The sequence below is a fragment of the Schistocerca americana genome, chromosome 1, assembly GCF_021461395.2.
Source record: "Schistocerca americana isolate TAMUIC-IGC-003095 chromosome 1, iqSchAmer2.1, whole genome shotgun sequence".
Taxonomy (NCBI): domain Eukaryota; kingdom Metazoa; phylum Arthropoda; class Insecta; order Orthoptera; family Acrididae; genus Schistocerca; species Schistocerca americana.
In genome coordinates this window covers 764944106-764954441 of record NC_060119.1, presented here as the reverse complement: position 1 = coordinate 764954441, position 10336 = coordinate 764944106, and the positions used below count along the sequence as shown (strand labels likewise).

At 41.7% G+C, this 10336-nt stretch overlaps 1 non-coding gene across 1 annotated transcript; it reads right to left on the bottom strand.

Moving 5' to 3' along the window:
- Positions 1-9863: 9863 nt before the first annotated feature.
- Trnat-ugu lies at positions 9864-9938 on the bottom strand. Its single transcript has one exon. It is a non-coding gene; the product is annotated as a tRNA-Thr (tRNA).
- Between the last annotated feature and the right edge of the window lie 398 nt (positions 9939-10336).

Here is a 10336-nt window from a genome sequence, read left to right as displayed (position 1 = left end):
GTAACACTGCAAAAGTTACCTAAACACAAAAATACAAAAGTGAAGCACAGGGTGTATATACATAATCAAGCAAACATTTCATTTCATTTCATTAAGAAAGTAGCTCAGTTATAAAAATTGGAGACAAATGTACATTACTTACATTCTGTCAGAATATGTCGTCAAAATGCAGCCTTTTGACTGTGAGAGTCCCACAAGATCCGATGAGTACGACACTTATTACGTCGTAATATGTTGTTAAATATACACTGAACTGTCGATGTTACCATCGTTCTAATAATCGATCACACATACAAGTTCAGGTGCACTGACAACATGTGGAGCTAAGTCAGTTGGCGCGAAAATACATTTACTAAAGATACTGCCTGTGCACGTAACAAAGATAGTGCACACCAAGGATACAACTTATAAGCTTTATATCGTAAAGTCTTTTGATCTGTCGACATCATACAGATCACTAAATAGTGCTATGATTGTAATGGGCAATAGGATAGGATGGGAATATTTATTTATAACATAACATATTTATAACATAATAGAACTAAGAAGCAATTACCACATTCCCGCGGATACATATATACATACATACATATATATATATAAAACTCCGTTACATAAAAACAGTACTCAACTTCTCACACTCTACCACAGCTCCGGGAACCCGTTGCACTTCCTTATGCCTATCAGAGTCAGCCGTTGCCAGTGGTTTCAACGGCCGATAAGAAGACATACGGTCCCACGCGCTGATCTCCTGCACCACGGCTTCCAAGCTTCATAAGCCACGTACATGCAGGTAAGGCAGACTTAGCCCCTCTCTCTCTGTCACCGTACAGTACGTCCTCTTCGATCGTCACGCGACCGTACACTTGCTCCACCTCCCGCCAGAGGGCGGTAGCGATCCAAACAGCGTGCCAAACCGAAAGCGCCACCGCAAACACTAGACGCGAAGCGAAAGTACTCTTTTTGGTGCGCATTTCGAAGAGCCGGACACAACTATGGCTCACCGGCGACCAGACGAACAGTGCCGTTCTGAACAAAGCTTCCAGCTAGCCCGGATTACAGCCAGAACTGGCCAGAGAGGCCGTTTCTGCCACCAACTTAAGAACAAGCAACCTCCGTACATAAAGGGTAGACCTCTGTGTTCAGGTAAGAGGGGCTCGTGATTGGTCATCCTGTATACAAAGCAGAGGATAAACAACTTCTCTTCTGATCCGAGCAGACGACACTCCACGCAGTTACTCCTACCTAACAAACACCAAAATATTTCGAAAAATACTCATTCGTTCACATTCAGAAACACATACAGTAAAATAAAGGGAGGAAATAATAGGCACATGTTCGGATTCAAGTTTGAACATAAAATATGGAGCATAATCAGTTGAATTGCTGATGCAAATAGACACAGGTTGCTTATGCTTATGTCTTGCAGGCATATAATTTGTCTGATATCTACTGCTCAGTGCTCCCGGGATACCTGAAGAAGTAAACAGCAAACATGCGGTGTGCAGGTCACAGGAGTCAACAGCCTTATGGCTGTTGTACTGAGACATTTCACTATTTTTAACGCGTTCACCCTGTTTTCCACATTGCCGGCCGAAGTGGCCGTGCGGTTATAGGCGCTGCAGTCTGGAACCGCAAGACCGCTACGGTCGCAGCTTCGAATCCTGCCTCGGGCATGGATGTGTGTGATGTCCTTAGGTTAGTTAGGTTTAACTAGTTCTAAGTTCTAGGGGATTAATGACCTCAGCAGTTGAGTCCCATAGTGCTCAGAGCCATTTGACCCATTTGTTTTCCACATTAAAATGTTTACTGTGAGATAATCTCTCGGACTGTATTTACCGCACAGTACCATACTGTCATGGCACTTGTTCCATTTTGCCCCAGTTTACTTCGAATGGCAAGTGTACACCTTGAAAACCATCTTCAGACCTAACCCTCCATAAAAAATGTCGACTTTTGCTACTCATATTTCACCAATCGGTAACTAATAATCTTCAGTGTCAATTTTGTATTGCATAATTCTGAAACACGTTCCTTCATCCTCCAGTTTAGAATATTCGTGTTGGCACCTGTTCAAGGAGTTAGGAATTTTAACTGCACCATCAGAGCACATATATTCGCTAATGAAATTCGTTACAAATAATCCATCTCATATTGCGAGGAACAGTGATGTTCATACGTACAACACTAGAGGAAAAAATGACCTTTCCTATCCGCTATTGAAGCTGTCAGTTGCTCAAAATGGAGTACATTATTCAGCAACAAAAATCTTTGATCATTTGCCCAACAACATAAAGTGTCTGGCAGGTAGCAGATCAAGTTTTAAATCTGGCTTAAAATAATTTCTTTTGGACAAATCCTTCTACTCCATGGACGAGTTTCTGTTTCAGAAACGGCAAAAAAAAAAAAATGTATCTCTAAATGTAGTTGCATGTGTAGAACAAAAAAATTCAGAAATATTAATATTAGCACTATTCATGTGTGTTTATATATCTTGTAATCTGACTTGTTCCACATCATATCGATAAAATAATCGAGAAAATGATCTACGGAACATGACATAACTAAAACTAAACTAAACTACGAGAGCTATTCGGAAAGTAAGGTCCAACCGTTCTCCAAATGGAAACCACGATGAAAATCCGATGAAGCTTTGCATAGACGTGTCAGTCGCGTCACGTCTCTCTTTACAGTTCTGAGCGCACAGTGAGCACGTAAAGCTGCCTAGCATGAGTGCCTGCGGGAGATTTCGCCTGATTACATGCAGCCCACACAATGTAACTATCATGCATTTCCTTCTTCATGACAATAATCTCGACCGCACACTGAAGGGGCATAAGGACATTCCTGAAGCGTTTTCGATGGGATGTGTTCGATCACCATACAGCCAGTATTTTCATCTCGCTCACATCAACCGCTGGTTATGAAGACAACACTTTGTCACAAACAACAAGCTGCAGATCAGCCTAGAGGTCAGAATTGCCTTCTGTGATGAAAGTATCGGAAAGTTGGTACAATACTACGGCTGATTTCTAGCTGGAAGATGTAGCTAACAGTTGCAAATAAAACATTTTTGATTTTCACTGTGGTTTCCATTTCGGGACCGTTTGGACCTTACTTTCTGAATAGATCTCATAGTTTTTTGCTGGGTCATGTATAAGCCTTAACACGCCTCTTACTAGTAATGCAATTCTTTCATGCAACCAATAATCAATCTATGCTACTTTTTGTCTCTGACTTCTAAATGAGAAACAAAATCTCAGTGAAGTCTTTCTCGCTGGCTGTTCCATGGCGCTGCTAGCAAGTCTACTTACAGTCTCTTCGCTAAACGCCTCCTGCTCATCTCGAGCTTTTTACACCTGCCGAACCAAGCCCCGCGGTGCACATGTCCATCTCCTACGAAACTGAGACGCCTCTCTCTATATGGGGAAAGCGAAATGATTGAGCAAGACTTATTGAGAGGAGACGATCAAGAAGGGAAAATGAGAGGCAGTCACTGTGTCATACAAGTACAATTTTGTTGGATACAGATAGCCAAACTAGAGCCTTGTTACCAACATATGACGAACATATGAAGGGAAATGGCGATATCGTGATGTTTCACCAGTCGAGAAAAAAATAAAAGCCTTCAGAGTATTCATAGTGCTGTTGTGCATATGTCCTTGGCTCGTGCAGTTCTTCCAGGTGCTGCACTGTTATTTTTATATATTTTATTTACTGTACTGCTGTCTACATGTTTTCACAAGAAGCCCTCCAACTATTTATTTGTCGTAGTGATGAGGGATGGGAGGAAGGTGTGGGATTATTTTTGTAGTTACGTTAATAAAACCGAGGAATATTCTACGAAATGAAATCAGGTGCCAACAAGACTGAATACAGAATTTCAGTATCTGAAGATTAATTATGTTCCGGAGAATTCGTGGTAAATGATTTTGTAATAATAATAACGTAAAAGCTGGAAATAACGATTGCAAAAATAATCAAAGCCAAAAGCTGGGCATCCGCTGCTAGTAATCAGGCTGGTTGGTTGGGGGCAGGGTACCAAACAGCGAGATCATCGGTCCCATCGGATCAGAAAAGAAAGTCGGTCGTGCACTTCCAAAGAAATCATCCCGGCACTTGCTTGAAGCGATTTAGGAAAATCACAGAAAAACCTAGATCAGAATGGCCGGTTATGGGTTTGAAACAGCATCCTCCCGAATGCGAGTCCAGTGTGTGCTAACCACCGCGCCACCTCGCTCAGTAGCAACCAAAGCCATGGATTCCGCTTCAAGTACCCCATCAGCCTGCTTGTGATAAAAAATATTGCAGACAGGAAACATCAGTGAATGTTCAACCCAGGCATGGACAACCTTTGGTGTTCTGCAGTTTCTGGTGCAGCATCCGTGACATTAACGCTTGTGGGGACATGCGCCGGAACGAGTGGCACCCCTTCCCTGACAAAAAATGGCTCTGAGCACTATGGGACCACTCTGCCCCGCTCTCCGCACGTGCTCGCGCTCAGACCGAAAGCGTGTTTCACCGTCTTCAAATCCAATGGCGGCGAAATGGCATGCGCGGAGTAAGCAAAACTTTCGCTGGTCTGCGTCATGGGCTGCAAACTCGAGACAAACCGAACATAGGCGGAAATGTCCGAAAATGCTTCCCGGGCGGAGCACACAAAGCGAGCGCCTCTCCCCTTCACCCCCGAATTTCTTCCGTGGGCCGCATTGAAACCAGTAACGGATTCGGATGCTGCCCGCGGGCCGCCGATTGCCCACCAGTCGTCTAACAAACCAGTGGGAAAACATACCTAGTATACAAAGATACAGCGAAAGGAGGAATCCCAATTACAGACCTATAACTTGTCTGTTTACTAAAAACGGGATGGTCCAATCCGACACGTCGAAACCATACTAAATTTTTTCACGCAGTTAGAATACACAGAAAGAAATGCACTGTCAAAATTTTAGCTGCTATTGCGCACTGTAAGTTTTTTTATGTTAAAGTTACTCATTTTTGCCGCACGAAGAACCGCTTATAACAGCGATTTGTACAGCCCTTCCTGCCCAGAGATCGAATCGGTGAATAAGCAGACGTAGCAGTGACAAGAGGACGTAATGTCCTATTTCTCTTCGGAGCTTGGTAGCGTCGCGTAACGCGAAGTCCAAAGTGCGGACACTGGAATTATAAGCACTTAAAACATACCAAAAATGTCTCACGTCATACATTTTTTAAATAAATTTCAGTTCAGATCGACAGCTAAACTGTTACATTACAGAAGGTTTCCTGCAATCCCGACTTCAATTTGTTCACATTACATATTTTATAACATTTCCTGTAACACAGTTCTTCTGATAATTTTTGAATAATATCTACAGTATTTTTCTAACAATGAAACGGTTTATTCGCTGTAGACGCCACAAATATGCGAAGTGCCTATTGGATGACGAAAATAAACATTTTGCTAAAGCCAGGCTCACCCGATAAGAGAAATATTCATGCATTCGGGAACTTGATAGTAATTTCTAATTTGGGCAGAACGGAAATGGAATAAGAAATGGTCGTGGCCTTTGTTCTGCACATCGTGCTGCGTACCAGGCGTGCTCGATCAAATTCGTAAAATATGGTGGTGCAAACAGAAGATGCAGAAATGACTGAAGATTAACAGTACTGTTTCGTTGACACACCTGAAATTGCAAAAAAGCTATCGGAAATTACATTGATCGACAATTGTCTGAAAAATACTTTACACTGTTAATTTTTTTATCAAGATGCTAAATCACACTGTTAGTTATGGGTGGAATCCGAATTGTATTAACAGTCTTTCCTCGTATCTCCATGTCCAGGCCAATAGCCCAAGAAAAGTAATGGATTATTCTCTGCAGATGGTAAGGAGTCATTTCGGAAGTAAAACTGAAAATTATTCTCTCTCATGTTTCCAGGTACTGCTACGCTGATTACAAGAATTTTGCAAGTAAATAGACTTTTTTTTCAGTTTTTGGTCCCAGTTTGCCCTGATGTTCCGGAAGACAGAGGTAAAATTTCTGAAACAGTAATCCACTGACACGTATCGCTGGCATTGTTGTATACGAATAGCATTTATCGAATAGCATTTATCGAGTGCGCAAGCGACTCTGTGGTGTTTTCGCTCAAAATGATAAAGTGTGGTTTGCACGAAACCTGACTGACTGGCTTAATAAGCACCTTTAAGCTTCGCCTTCACGTCAGCTATGATTTCCTCTTTGATATTATCTATTGACATCTCCTCCATACGTTCACTTGATGTATACTTCGTAATTTTGCGACTTCCTTTCCCGTGTAATTTCCTGAATCTGTTTAACTAGGTCGAAGAAGCCCGGAAACCAGTAATGTTCTCCTCATTCGCAGTTCAGAGGGCCCAGCCTCGTAGTTCTCGCTTGGTTACGGTGCATTGAATCTCACGCGTAATTCTAAATCATTCGAATAGTTTTTCCTTCACACTTATGCGAATTTCATTTTGGTGCATGTTTCGTTTATCGTGTGAATCTTTTTTCCATTTACACAGTTCACGTTCAGATTTTACGAAACGTAACCAGCTTTCCACAGTGCTTAAGTTTACGTTTAACCAAAAAGTTTACAGCTTTTTGTCACTGAAAGCTATTACTGTACATGTTTTCTTTTGGCTTGGAAGGTACTCTGTTTTGTTTTGGACTTTAATAGCCACAACAATCGTCGGTCGAACTTTAATTCATGCAAATGTTCGAGTTTCTTTCCTGTTTGTTCTAATGCTATCTCCACTTCTAACAAAATGTTGACATCATTGGAATGTGTGTCCAAGAAGTTAACCAATAAATAACGCATAAGTGGGTCTGCAGGAGAAGCAGGTGATTTCCGCTGCGTGCCACGAAATTACATTTTATCTTCGGGTGATTGAAAACATTAACTACATTCCACATTACGGTAAAACTCGGGAACCTGCACAAAGACAGATGCTATTAGTAAGCATAAGCCAAGAAATCACAAAAATATTATTTCAGTTTTATCTTGATTGTTAGATTAGATTAGATTAGATTAGATTAGTACTCGTTCCATATATCATGAATACGACACTTCGTAATGATGTGGAACGTGTCAGGTGATAACGCAATGGGAAATGCTAATTATTATGAATACTGAAGTAGGTGCAAATTTGAACGAAAAGCAACTGCGAACAACTATATCAGAGAAACTATCGGCGGAAACTGAAATTCGCTTTACTAATTACGATCGCGTTGTGCCATGTTGTCTGTTTACCGATGTGGCGTCGACCAAGGTTCTGTGTCCCCCTTCTTGGGCATGCACAGACTGCTACAGCTACTTCAGCCGACTGGCTAGATCTGAACATTAAAAAAAAAATACTTGCCGTTTATCTTAGGAGCTAAAAATCTGACATTGAGTTTCTTTCGGTATGGTCTTCCTACATTCAAAAAAATCCAGGGCAGATTTCGACTTGTCTGATTGGACTATTCCCTTGTAAGTTCCAATTACTGACAGACGTTGCAACATGATTCAGGATGGAAGAAAATAAAATTCTGTCAGTGAGGCGAAAAGGGAATAGACAGAGAGACAGATACTCGAAGGACCAGCTCCTGAATGACAAAATGATAGCGTGTGAAGTCCGAAAACTAATCTGCGTACTACGAGTATCGACTACAGAATAGAAGCTTCAATATTAACATAAGCGTTGAATTTGGCCTGGAATAAATGCGCCACTATGGCACCGAAGAAAGGAAGGACTTAGAAAAGGAAGTAAACTGCCATCCTTAACTGTTTGAGGAGGTTAGGACTTTAATTATCACTGACGCTGAGTGAGAGAAATATACAGTATGTCAAGCTCTGACTATAGTTGCAAAGTGGTAATAGTGAATCCTTAGTCATACCATCGGAGCAACTTAATAATTTGGGCTTCCACAAGTACGAAGACGGGCGAAAATAAAAACTCACAGTTACTGATAAGTTTACATAATAACTTAGCTGCTCCATACGACGAGATACTCAACTTTGATGTCCTCGTCGGTTGTTGCTTCAGGAAGTCCGCGATGCATGCGTCGCTGTAGTACTAATTTTGAAATAAAGCACAGAGTCTAATGCTTTTCTTGTCATATGACTGATTACCAAGTACATAGGTGCGATTTACATTGGCCGTCTGACAGTCTCCAAAACGCTCTCACACAAACAGCTTCCGAAAGACGATAATGCAGACAGACGGACCTCGTGGCTCATGCGCCACTTTCTTTTATATAAAAAACATTATTGAATTGGAGATTTTCAAAATAACACTTAAAAGTCATGCGATAATTTTGGTTACATGTATAAAAATAGGCCATATATTGCCCTATGAGTTCTGATATATAATTACGAAAAGTTTACATAGTTCCAAGAGTAATTCCAAAGAACATGAAGTACAGTAACATAAATTATATTTTAACTAACTGCAACCCAATTACTTTGAATAAAATATCACTATTTTGGTTTGCTCTCAAGTAATGCTATCATTTTAGATGATGATAATGTATAAACATCGTAGCTTTTCAGAAATAGGGGAGAGGTAAATTTTCAAGAATACGTGGTGCAACATGAATGCACAGTTCATATCACGAAATCCCAAAGTTGGATTATTAAGAAGTATATAATCGAGTAGTACGTTAACGTGAAATTTAATCTAAGATCATAAACTCATTTGTACTAATTTTTTAAAGGACGGTTTACTGCTGGTACGAGGTTGACATGAGGAAGCAATTTCAGACGGGGATAGGAGGGAAGTCCCATTTCAGAAGGCATAGAAAGCCCGAATGAATAAGCTACTGAGTGCCGCCAGCCTGAAACCTATAAGTATCCCGAAAATACATCTTGACTGTCTCATGCATAGGTTCGAGAAAATGTGGTCAGCGAGGACTACGCTTAGACTGTCAGAAAAATTTTGAAAAGCAATCTGATTGCTGGCTGTACTGTCACGTGCATCGCTGACTCTGTGAACTGGACTCAGAGGAAGCTGGACAATTTGGACAGGAAAAGTAGAAAATTCATGACGATTCATCATGTGATTCAACCTCGCAGTGATGGTGGACAGGTTCTGTTTAACAAGAATCAACTGGCAGAGAACTTATGCAAGTTAGGTAGACGGTGAAGAAGAAAAATGCCCTTGCAGACTATGTGTAAGAAAGTGTGGAAGACAACGTCTGGAAGCTGCTTAAATTGCAACAAACGAACAATCAGTGCCGGAAAATATCTATACATTTTCGGATGAACATATGATACAGTAAAGCGCTCCATGGACAATTTTTGGGCTGTGGTGGAAGAAAAGGAGTCAAATAAGATCTGGCTGTGGCTGACCAATGGAACCGCCAAGTAGGAAACAGAAGGGCTGATACTGAAAGACAGTAGACTGCTACTAGAACAAATGCTAACAAAGCCGGAATAGAGAAATCGGCAGGAGACTCGAAAACCAGGCGTTTCGAGAAAGCCGATGAAATAATAGACCATATTTTGGACGATTGTAAAAAGATTGAACAGATGGATTATATACAAAGGTACAACGTTGTGGCAAGACACTAGAAAAAATATGCTAGACTTACCTTACTTTCTGGTGTCCGGAAAATTCCTTTTAGCTTTTCAGCATAGTATCGGGCCAGTTCCAGTCTTTCGTTCTTGTCAAGCCATAGGTCGTCAGAGACACATCTCGTGGGGCGGTTGGGCCATTGTAGACGTTCCATGTCCTGGACCTCACCACCGCCGCATTTGTTGCTGCTGCCTCTTTGAGGCGCCATTTAATTAGATTTGCTTTAAATGAAATGATAATTAAATGGACACCCTAGCTGCGAACAGGCGTTGATGTACTTCATTGGGGACATGTTGAAAATGTGTGCCCCGACCGGGACTCGAACCCCGGATCTCCTGCTTACATGGCAGACGCTCTATCCATCTGAGCCACCGTGGGCGCAGAGTATAGCGCCTCTGCACGGACTTATCCCTTGCACGCTCCCCGTGAGATCCACATTCCCAACATGTCCACACCACTACATTCGTAGTGCGCCTAATAGATGTTTGCCCATCTTACTCATTACTCGTGGCAGATTAATCTACCAAGTCCCGTACGAGTTCGGGCATAGCGTGTGCGTTCGCACAAGAAGGTCAATGGCCGGGAAGCCATATTTTAACTATATATGACGGTAGTATCTGTTCCCGAAAGAACAGTTACCGTGGATGACCATGCAGCTTTGCTAGAAATGAAATGATAATTAAATGGACACCCTAGCTGCAAACAGGCGTTGATGTACTTTATTGGGGACATGTTGAAAATGTGTGCCCCGACCGGGACTCGAACCCCGGATCTCCT